The sequence below is a fragment of the Cajanus cajan genome, chromosome 1, assembly GCF_000230855.2.
Source record: "Cajanus cajan strain Asha chromosome 1, NIPB_CcT2T_4, whole genome shotgun sequence".
In the NCBI taxonomy this organism is placed as follows: domain Eukaryota; kingdom Viridiplantae; phylum Streptophyta; class Magnoliopsida; order Fabales; family Fabaceae; genus Cajanus; species Cajanus cajan.
This window is the reverse complement of record NC_138517.1, coordinates 60957649-60968455: the sequence shown is the minus strand read 5'-3', so window position 1 is coordinate 60968455 and position 10807 is coordinate 60957649.

Genomic DNA, 10807 nt, shown 5'->3' with positions numbered 1-10807 from the left:
CCTATCTATTTATAAAGGTTAAGACATAAAAGGCCAAATGTTACAACCGTCATTAACCATTATATCTGAAGCGATCTAATGATCCTTAGAAGGCACCTTTTCCTATTCCAAGATGAAATGTCTCATATCCTCATTTCATGAGGAGCAACACCTAAGTCAAAAAATGAAATGGAGAAACACTTTAGTCATGTTAGCATATGACGCTTCATCATTGCAATCTCTTTAATTGAGGCACCCCGCCAAAAAATCTTACAAGTGTCAGAATTGGAGTCTTTTTGTCTTGTCACATTCAAGACTAAAAGGCATGCATACCAAAAGATATCTAGAATGACCGAAGACCTGGCAACAAGTAGGTAAAAACCATCAACCCTCAACCCTCGACACCTAAAATAGTAACCTACTTGTTAACCTAGGATCCTCAACACCTAAAATAGGCAACTAATCCATGTTGATTGTATCATCCTAATTTTTTAAAAATAAATATTATTAAATAATGAGTAATCTTGTAATTAAATATTATATTATATTAGAATTATTATTTGAAATTAAATATGGAGAATTATTTTATTAAATAAAATAATAAGGCAATTTTATTGAATTAAATTTATTTATTTAATTTAACAGGAGAAGAGAAACGGGTCGGACTGACCTGATTCAGTGAGCTTTTAAGAGAGGAGTTAGGTAGAGTTTACCCTAATCTGTATCATTTTGCATTCTAGAAGAATTTAGAGAAGGAAGAAAAGGAAGGAAAGAGCTCTGAGGAGAAGTGCTCAGATCGTCTCAAAACTACATCAAATTGCTTCAGATCATCACAATAAGGTACGAGGGAGGGAAATGAGTTCATTCATATATGGAATTAAAAGAGGGGATGGGTAGCAAAAGCAATCCCTAAATTTTTAAGATTTTCCATTTTTGTTCTGATGCTACAATATTGACAATTTAATTGGGTTTTATATTGATTTATGAATGTGATTGTTGTATTGTTTGGTAAAATTGATGATTTGGATGATAATTGAATTCATTGGGATGTCTCTGTGGACTAGGATTTTTGACTAATTTGATTATTGTTAATTGGTATGTAAATTCATGAATTAAAGTTGTAATGTGTTTATAGGTAAAGAAATAAGTGTTTTTGATTGATTGGATTGGTAAAAAGATAATTATATGATTACTTATGAATTTTGGTGATGTTTTTGTTCATGTTGCATTTCTGGAAAATGCGTTGGGCGTTGGGCGTTGGGCTTGAGTTCTTGGTGTTGGGCTTGCATTTGTACTAATGAATGTGAAACCCAAATGAGGTTAATCCGGGCGTGGGATGTATCACGTCGGGTGTGACAAAATTGGTGAGTTTCTACCTTGCCTTAACGCCGAGTGTGACTCACTGACGTTGAGCATGAGAGAGACATGGTGCTTTCTATTTGCTCTCAGCATCGGATGTGGTTGTATGAAACCGGCCTGAAAATATTATGTACCTTCTATTTTGGCTTAGTGGTGAAGCCAGGTGCAGACTAGAAATATGTTATCATATTGATGAATTTTGATAATGGTTGCGAATTATATGATGTCCAATAATGATTATTGTATGAATAAGTATGAATGGTGGGTATTTGGATGAGTTGATGTGCAAAATGTGATTGGGTGTGGAATGGTTGTAAGATGTGGCTCTATATCTAATTGTGCATTGGCATGGATATAAATGATGAATGGATGAGGTAACATGACATGAGCATTTGTGTAAGTTGCATACACATTTACCCTGTCCATAAGTGGTGATTAACAAGGAATGCTAAGAGTGACAATTTTATTATTATACACTAGCCATAAGTGGTGATTAACAGTGTGACACCGATCATAAGTGATGTAAACAGTGTGGCCATGTGTGGCAGTGCCTGAGGAGATTGATGAAGCTCGCCCATTGTATGGCATTTTGAGTTGATGCTTCTTAGGAGGTGCATTGCATTTGCATTGATGTGAGCATAAGCATGATGCATGAATTGTATGATGATGTGATAGTGGTGATATCAATTGATGGATATATGCCATGATGACACTATTTTGATTGGTCGTTACTGGAGTTGTATGTGGGTTGATTATATGTTGGGGTGAGATTGTTTTCTTGTGTGGTATATATGAATAACAATTTTTTTCACTCGTATTCATTGTGGTTTATTTTAGGTAATGGTATAAGAGATGAGGGCGACACTCAAGGTGTCAAGAGTTGAAGTAACGGGTTTACTATGATAATGTGATATCGGGGCAATGGGATTAGAATAGGATTTTATCTTTTCATGCTGATTACCATTTCTTTCTGTATTTAAACAATGTTGAAAACCTTATGTTTTATAATTATTTTTATTTGGTTGGATGTTCAGAGGTGGATTACATGTGAACCTATTTTACTTGAGTTGTAAATGAATTTCTTCCTTATTTAATTGTTGTATATTTTGGGGTAGAATGAGTGTCACATTGATGACCTTCCACACATCTGCATCCCTCAATATATACTAATGCCCCTTGGGCCCCTGACAAGCTGATACCTATTTAGCAATCATTTCATTTATGGCCAAATAAATGAGTATTAGGGAATTATGTAGTTTAAAGGGGATATTACCTGATTGGTAATCTGACACAAAGTCCAAAAGTTCGAAGTCTCATAATGGTTAGTATAAATAATAATACATCGAGATAAAAATATTGTTTATTAAATAATCACATTTATTATATTGAGTTAATATTTTACTTAAATATCAAAGTACCTTTTACATGTACTCACATCTTTAGTGTGCTTGGAGATCGATACTTAGAGTCAAGTACAAAAAAAAAATTTATCCTAAGAATGATACATAAAGTAATATCTTTTAAATCCTATATCTTATATATTTAAATTTAGAAATTTAAATTAATTTATCAACAAGGATGTAGGAAAGTTTTAAATTTTAAATATGTCATTAGACAATGTACTTTTTGAATTGGTGTATGCATTTTCTCCTCATTCCTCCATCAATATATATATATATATATATATATATATATATATATATATAGAGAGAGAGAGAGAGAGAGAGAGATAGAGAGAGAGAGAGAGAGGGAGAGAGAGAGAGAGAGGAGGGATCTTTTTACTCCAAGAGTAAGTCTACGTATACTTACTCCGTTCAATGACTCATGTTCTATATCAAATTTCAACTATCCAACCGTTTAATTTAAAGTTCTTAATGCATAGATCAAATCTGCAAATTTTTAAAAAAAATTAAAAATTATTTGATACTTTATTTCACTAATTCGAATCAATGTATAAAATAACTGATGAAGTCTTCAATGGTGAAAACTCCATGGATGCTTCACAATCAACTCCTTCTCGGATCCTTGGATTGATGCAAGGACTTAAAGCTAGAAGAAGGAGCAAGGGTGACCAAGGTTAACCTTCCAATTCCGATTAGAAGGTAGGTGATCCTAACTCTACAAAGAGAGGAGCTCAAGTAGAGTAGAAGAAAGGATCTAGGAGGGACTTTGGTGGAGAATTTGCACAAAGGAGAAATTCTCATATATGATCCAAAAGTGTGTACAATGGCCGGCCAAAGTGAATATATAGGGTAAGTAGTGTGATGAACAAGTTTGGCTTGACCCAAAGTTAAGTTAAACCATGGTATGGTTTAACTTAACCTTAGGCGCCAAAATTTGAATGTTTAAATTCAAATTTTGGAGCCAACCGGTCACCATCATGTGCACCTCTCATTTGGATGTAATTTGGTATTCATTTGAGTATCATTTCGGTCACACCATGTGCATGTGTGCACATGGCCGAAATGCATACTAAATGCCATACTAATTACATGGAAATGAACATGCACATTAACCCTAAATTCACATTTCCATGAAATGAAATTCCTAACCTAGGTGGCCGAAATACAAGGCCCAAAATGCAATACAAGCCCAAAGGCCCAAACCTATTCTACAACCTAATCTACTTGGGCTTGAGTCAAAGCCCAACTGAAGAGTACTATGGGCTTCTCTTGAGCATGGGCCCATTCTTCATGTATCCTTTTGGCCATAGCCCTAGTAGTTGGGCCCTTGGCCCATGGGCCTCCTCCATCATCCCCTTCCTCTTAAAGAGGATTTGTCCTCAAATCCAAATAGTCCTCCTCTTGGTCAGCAAGTCCTGTAAAAAGAGATAAATCATATATGTTGAAACTAGGACTAACCCCATACTCAGAGGGGAGATCTAGGACATAGGCATTATTGTTTATTCTTTTGAGGACTTGAAAGGGTCCATCCCCTCTAGGACTAAGTTTAGACTTTCTTTTGGAAGGAAATATATCCTTCCTAAGGTGGAGCCAAACCCAGTCACCTTCATTGAAGACAACTTCCTTTCTACCTTTGTTATTGTATTTTGTATATTTTTCAGTTTGGGATTTGATATGATTTCTAACCCTCTCATGCAAGTTCTTAACAAATTCAGCCCTAGATGTTCCTTCTTTATGAATAAAAGAAGCAACATCAGGTAGGGGTAATAAGTTTAAAGGGGTTAGAGGATTGAAACCATAAACAATCTCAAAAGGAGACATCTTGGTGGTTTTATGAACCACCCTGTTGTAGGAAAACTCCACATGTGGGAGATAGTCATCCCATGACTTTTTATTGCCTTTGAGGATTTCCCTCAACATAGCTCCAAGAGACCTATTGACTACCTCAGTTTGCCCATCAGTTTGTGGGTGACATGTGGTAGAAAATAGAAGTTTAGTTCCTAGCCTTGCCCACAAAGTTTTTCCAAAGTGGCTAAGGAACTTAACATCTCTATCCGAAACTATAGTCTTAGGTAACCCATGAAGTCTCACTACTTCTTGAAAGAATAACTTAGAAATATTACTTGCATCACCCACTTTGTGGCATGGAATAAAGTGTGCCATTTAACTAAAACGGTCCACTACCACAAAGATGGAATTTCCTTTTTGGGTTCTAGGCAAACCAAGGATAAAATCCATGGAAATGTCTACCCAAGGAGCATTGGATATTGGCAAGGGGGTGTATAGTCCATGAGGTTTTGTGGTAGATTTAGCTTGGAGACAAGCTATACATCTACTACAAAATCTTTGAACATCTCTTTTCATATGAGGCTAAAAGAATTTCTCTTTCAAAAGTAAAAGAGTCTTCTCAATCCCAAAATGCCCCATGAGCCCACCCTCATGGCTCTCCTTTACCAAGAGTTTCCTAATAGATCCTTGGGGAATACAAAGTTTATTTTCTTTAAAAAGAAACCCCTCGGAAATATAGTAACCTTGATAAGGCTTTTGAATACATAAGGTATAAAAGTGAGCAAAATCAGGATCTTTCTCATACAATTCCTTTATGTCATCAAACCCTAGTATTTGAGATCCTACGATATTTAATAACACATGTCTTCTTGATAAAGCATCAGCTACTACATTTGTAGAGCCCTTCTTGTATTTGATGACATAAGGAAATTGTTCTAGGTACTCAACCCATTTTGCATGCCTTTTATTTAACTTACCTTTGCCCTTCAAGTATTTTAGTGATTCATGATCACTATGAATGACAAATTCCTTGGTTACAAGATAATGTTCCCAAGTTTGAAGGGCTCGAACCAAAGCATACAACTCCTTGTCATAGGTTGGGTAGTTCAAGGCAGCCCCATGAAGTTTTTCACTAAAATAAGCTATGGGGTGGCCACCTTGTAACAACACAGCTCCTATGCCAAGACCTGAAGCATCACATTCTAGCTCAAAGATTTTGCTAAAATCAGGGAGAGCTAGAACAGGTGTTTGAGTGAGTTTTTGCTTAAGCTCTTGGAATGCTAAATTATGTTTTTCTTGCCAACGAAAGACCACATCCTTCTTCACCAACTCATTAAGAGGTGAAACTAATGTAGAGAAGTTAGGAACAAAACGTCTATAAAAGCTTGCCAATCCATGGAAGCTCCTAACTTCACTTACATTAGTAGGAATAGGCCATTCTTGAATGGCTTTTGTAACGACCTACCCTAGGCCGTCACATCAATAACCAACCAAAATAAAATAATATAAAATAAAGAAAATAGAGCAAAAGCCAGCTACGCTAGAGTGTAAATATACAATAACATATAAATTGTTTCCAAAATCTATAATATAATCTTTTATAACAGAGTCATCATCCTCAGTAAAGTTATACAGTAATCCAAAAAGATAATATAATTACAACGTCATGAAAACATCAAAATAAGACACCCTAGGTGCTGGTCAAGCTCTAAACCTAGCCACTTCTCAAAGTAGCTATCCAAAAGACTCCTTGCTATCCCAAAGCCTCATACCTGATCTGCTCCCCCACATAGTGAGATCATCACAGTCCACATCATGGAAATATAAGGGTTAGCACATATAAAACCAATCATAGTACATCATAATAAAATATCATTAAACAGATATTTATCCACAGTATTTATCCAGACCAACAAGTCATTTTCAAGCTAAATATAGACCAACCCAAAATATAAAGTATACACGTCCATGCCAATGTATACATATTTTATGATAATAAAATAATCCATAACCAATGTATACAATCCATACCATATGTATACATATTCCATATCCAAAACAAAGTCACACCACTGTATAATCCATGATGTAACCAACACATCCAAACCAAATGTTGGTCTCAACACCATCCAAACCAAGTGTTGATACGGTGAAACATGTCAGCAACCCATGTCCCACGCCTAACCTCTCATGGAAAATATACAGTTGGATTACGTCGTCACGTAACCCTGGTGGGGCCACCTCATCCATCGGTATGACTCGGCCTAGACCCATACCGGTAGCAAATAGAATACTTAGAGGAGTACTTCAGAATCCACCTAACATCTGAAGTGGTTTATCATATAATCTTTGGAAAAGTTCCACATTGGAATCCTCACCATGGGATTCCCAAATTTCATATTTTTCCAAAGATTATATCCTGATCTCACCAAGAGATCTATCCAATCCATACCATAACCTTACTCCTTTAAGTCCTATTTACTTTTCCAAACCACATACACATAGCATATTCCATAATTAAACATAACCATAACCAATTTGTCAATATAATAATAATATAAATAATTAAATATCCAAAACAACCATCAATTGATCCAAATTATATTATGTGAAATGAAAATCTCCACATAAAATAGCATATTAAAATTATACTATTCCTATCATGCTCATACGCACTATATTAATTTTATAAGCACTACCCTTACTTGGATAAACCTGAACTGAAACTCGGGCAGAACCTTCTCCTCTTTCTTGCTTAAACAAGAACCAAAACTCGGGCAGAATCTCCACCTCTCTCCTTAAACAAGGATCGAAACTCGGGCAGAATCTCCACCTCTCTCCTTAAACAAGGATCGAAACTCGGGCATAATCTCCTCCTCTCCCTCCTCTTTTCTCTCCCCTGGCAGAACCTCCTCTACTGGATTCCTCTTTCTCTCTCCTCTTTTCTTTTCTCCTCCCCTTTCTTTCTTTCTCTCTCTCTCCTCTTTCTCTCTCTAGGATTCTCTTCTCTCCAGTTATATTTTTTTTTCACCCCCCCTCCTCCTATTTATAGGCAACTAGAGTCACCCGGAACGGCCCGTATTGAATTCGGAACGGCCCGTTCTGAATCTTTCAAATGTACGCAAATTTTTAAACTGGAACGGCTCGTTCCAAAAATCGAAACGGCCCGTTCCCAAAAAGCAGAACGGCCCGTTCCAAAATCGGAACGACCCGTTCCGAGACTCATCCAGAACGGCCCGTTCTCCTTCCGGAACGGCCCGTTCTCCCTCCAGAATGGCCCGTTCCAAAATTAGAACGGCCCGTTCTCCCAGTTGGAACGGCTCGTTCTGGACCCGTTCCCAACTTAAAATTTAGTGTCTTTTTATTGCTTGGAACGGCCCGTTCCAATTTTGGAACAGCCCGTTCCAAGTTACCCATTTACCCCTCAAACTTTAATAAAATTTACGAAAATGCCATTAATAGAAATTACAAAAATACCCCCTTTAGAAAAATGAATATTACAGCTTTGATTTTCTCGGGGTCCACATGAACCCCTTGTTTGCTTACCACAAATCCTAAAAATATAACATTATCAACACAAAAAGTGCACTTGTCTACATTGGCAAACAAGTGATTGTCTCTAAGCACAAGTAAAACTTGTCTTAGGTGATCCACATGATCACTTAGACTTTTGCTATAGATTAAGATATCATCAAAATAAACAACTACAAATCTACTAATACAATCCCTAAGAACATGATTCATTAGCCTCATGAATGTGCTAGGTGCATTAGTACGCCCAAATGGCATTACTAACCATTCATATAGTCCAAACTTAGTCTTAAAAGCAGTCTTCCACTTATCACCTTCCTTAATTCGAATTTGTTGATATCCACTTTTAAGATCTATTTTGGAAAATATGGATGACCCATGCAACTCATCAAGCATGTCATCAAGCCTAGGAATTGGGTGCCTATATTTAATGGTGATGTTGTTGATGGCTCTACAGTCACAACACATGCTCTATTTAACATCCTTTTTGGGCACCAATAAAACAGGCACAACACAAAGACTTAGACTCTTTTGAATCCAACCCTTATCCAACAAATCTTGTACTTGTTTCTCTATCTCTTTGGTTTCTTGAGGATTTGTCCTATAGGCTGGTCTATTGGGTAGACTAGCCCCAGGTACAAAATCTATTTGATGCTCTATTCTCCTAAAAGGTGGAAGTCCCATAGGGCCTTCGCTAGGAAATACATCATCAAATTCAATCAAAAGATTTTAGATTTCAAGAGGTAGAGAATTTTCCAAAGATTTTGTGGCAGTGCATGTGAGTGTTCCTCTATACATGAGGATATAAGAAGATGGTTCAAGTAAGAGAGATGTTTTTTGTAAAGTTTTTGTTTCAAATTTCTCTCCTTGAACTATCTCTAGAGAGGGAACACTAATCTCTCTAGAATCCTCTTGATTCCTAATTTTTAGGAGTTTTTTTTTTACTTTTTTATATTTTCTTCTCCTTTTTCTTGATCACGTTTGGTCTTCATTTATACTTGATCTTCTACCACTTGTGAAGGTGTTAGAGGATGAAGCACAAATTTCTTACCCTTATGAGTGAAAGTTATTTTGTTAGTTAAGCCATCATGGTGTGTTTTCTTATCAAATTGTCATGGCCTTCCCAACAAAATATGACAAACTTCCATGGGAACTACATCACATTTAACTTTATCTTGATAGTTCCCAATGGAAAACTCTACTTCCAGTTGTTGGTTAACCACCATATCCCCATCATCATTAAGCCAATGAAGTTGATAAGGTTTTGGATGGGGTGTGGTAGTTAATCCCAACTTTTCAACCATCCTAGTGCTACAACAATTGCACCAAGATCCACTATCCACAATTAGAGAACAAGCTTTATTTGAAATATTACACCTTGTGTGAAAAATGTTCTCTCTTTGGGATTGTGTATCACTAGGTTGGTTATTGAGGACCCTTCTCATCATAAGAAGTTCCCCATTATAAGGATAAGTGACCTCACATGATTCTTCCTCACTTGCTTCTTCTTCATTTTCACTTGAAGATGAGGAAGAGTAGCTTCATCTTGGCTACTATAAATGTCTTGGCCCCTCAATATCATGACCTTCTTGTTAGGGCATTGAGAAGAAATGTGGCCTCTCCCAAGACATTTAAAGCACTTTATCTCACTAGACTTGGTGCTAGTGTGTGAGGTGTATTTCTTTTGTTTTTCTTTTTCTTTACCTTTGTCTAGATTTTTGGAGTAGTCAAAAGTATTTTTCTTTTCAAAAGTTTTTCCCTCCCTCTTGTAGTCTTTCTTGGTATAAGAAGATGAGTATGAGCTTCTTTTGAAATTTTTCCTCAAAACTTGTTGTTCAACCTTGATGCAAAGTTGAACCAAATCATTCAAATCTCTGTAAGGTAAAAGCTCAACCTTATCTCTTATTTCCAAAGTTAGACCACTCAAAAATCTAGCAATGGTAATGTCTTCCTCTTGTCTAATTCCAGCCCTCATCAAATATAACTCCATTATTTGTCTATATTCCTCAATACTCATGTTTCTTTGATGGAGTCTTTGGAGCTTATTGATAAGCTCCCTAGTATAGTATGAGGGAATGTGTCTCCTCCTCAAAGCACTCCTTAACTCATTCCAATATTGAATTGGAGGGTCATTATGGAGGCGCCTATCCCTAACAAGGGATGTCCACCAATACATGGCGTGGCCTTGGAAACTTAAGGTGGCAAGAGAAACTTTTCTTTCTTCACTCACTTGATGGAAAGTGAAGATTTGTTCAACCTTCATTTCCCAATCAAGGTACCCCTCCACATCATCTTTTCCATGAAAATAAGGGAGATCCATTTTGGGTTCCCTAACCTTAGGGGTCCTATGGGTTCTTCTAAGAGGTTGTTGAAAATGATCTCCTAAGGCTAGGCTATCATCATGCATGGATTCTCCTAGGGCTGAACTATGGAATTGAGAACTTCCATGCCTACTTCGGTGTTTATTGTGTAATTTTTCTTCCTTTTCTTTTAATAGACGAATTTCCTCTTCCAAGAGTGCAAGTTGGGCCTCTCTTTCAAGTTTTTCTTTAAGTCTTTGCTTGGTCTCTTGCTCTCTCCAAACCTTTAGTGATCTTAATTCATGTACCACCTTTGAAATGTCTTTGTAGGTGCTTGAATCACTATCACTTTGGGGAGTAGAAAATTCTTCCATTATAGGTGAAAGTTTTTCTTTGATGAAAGACTTTTTGAAAGCAATTTTTGAAGGTTTGAACCAAGTACTTGGA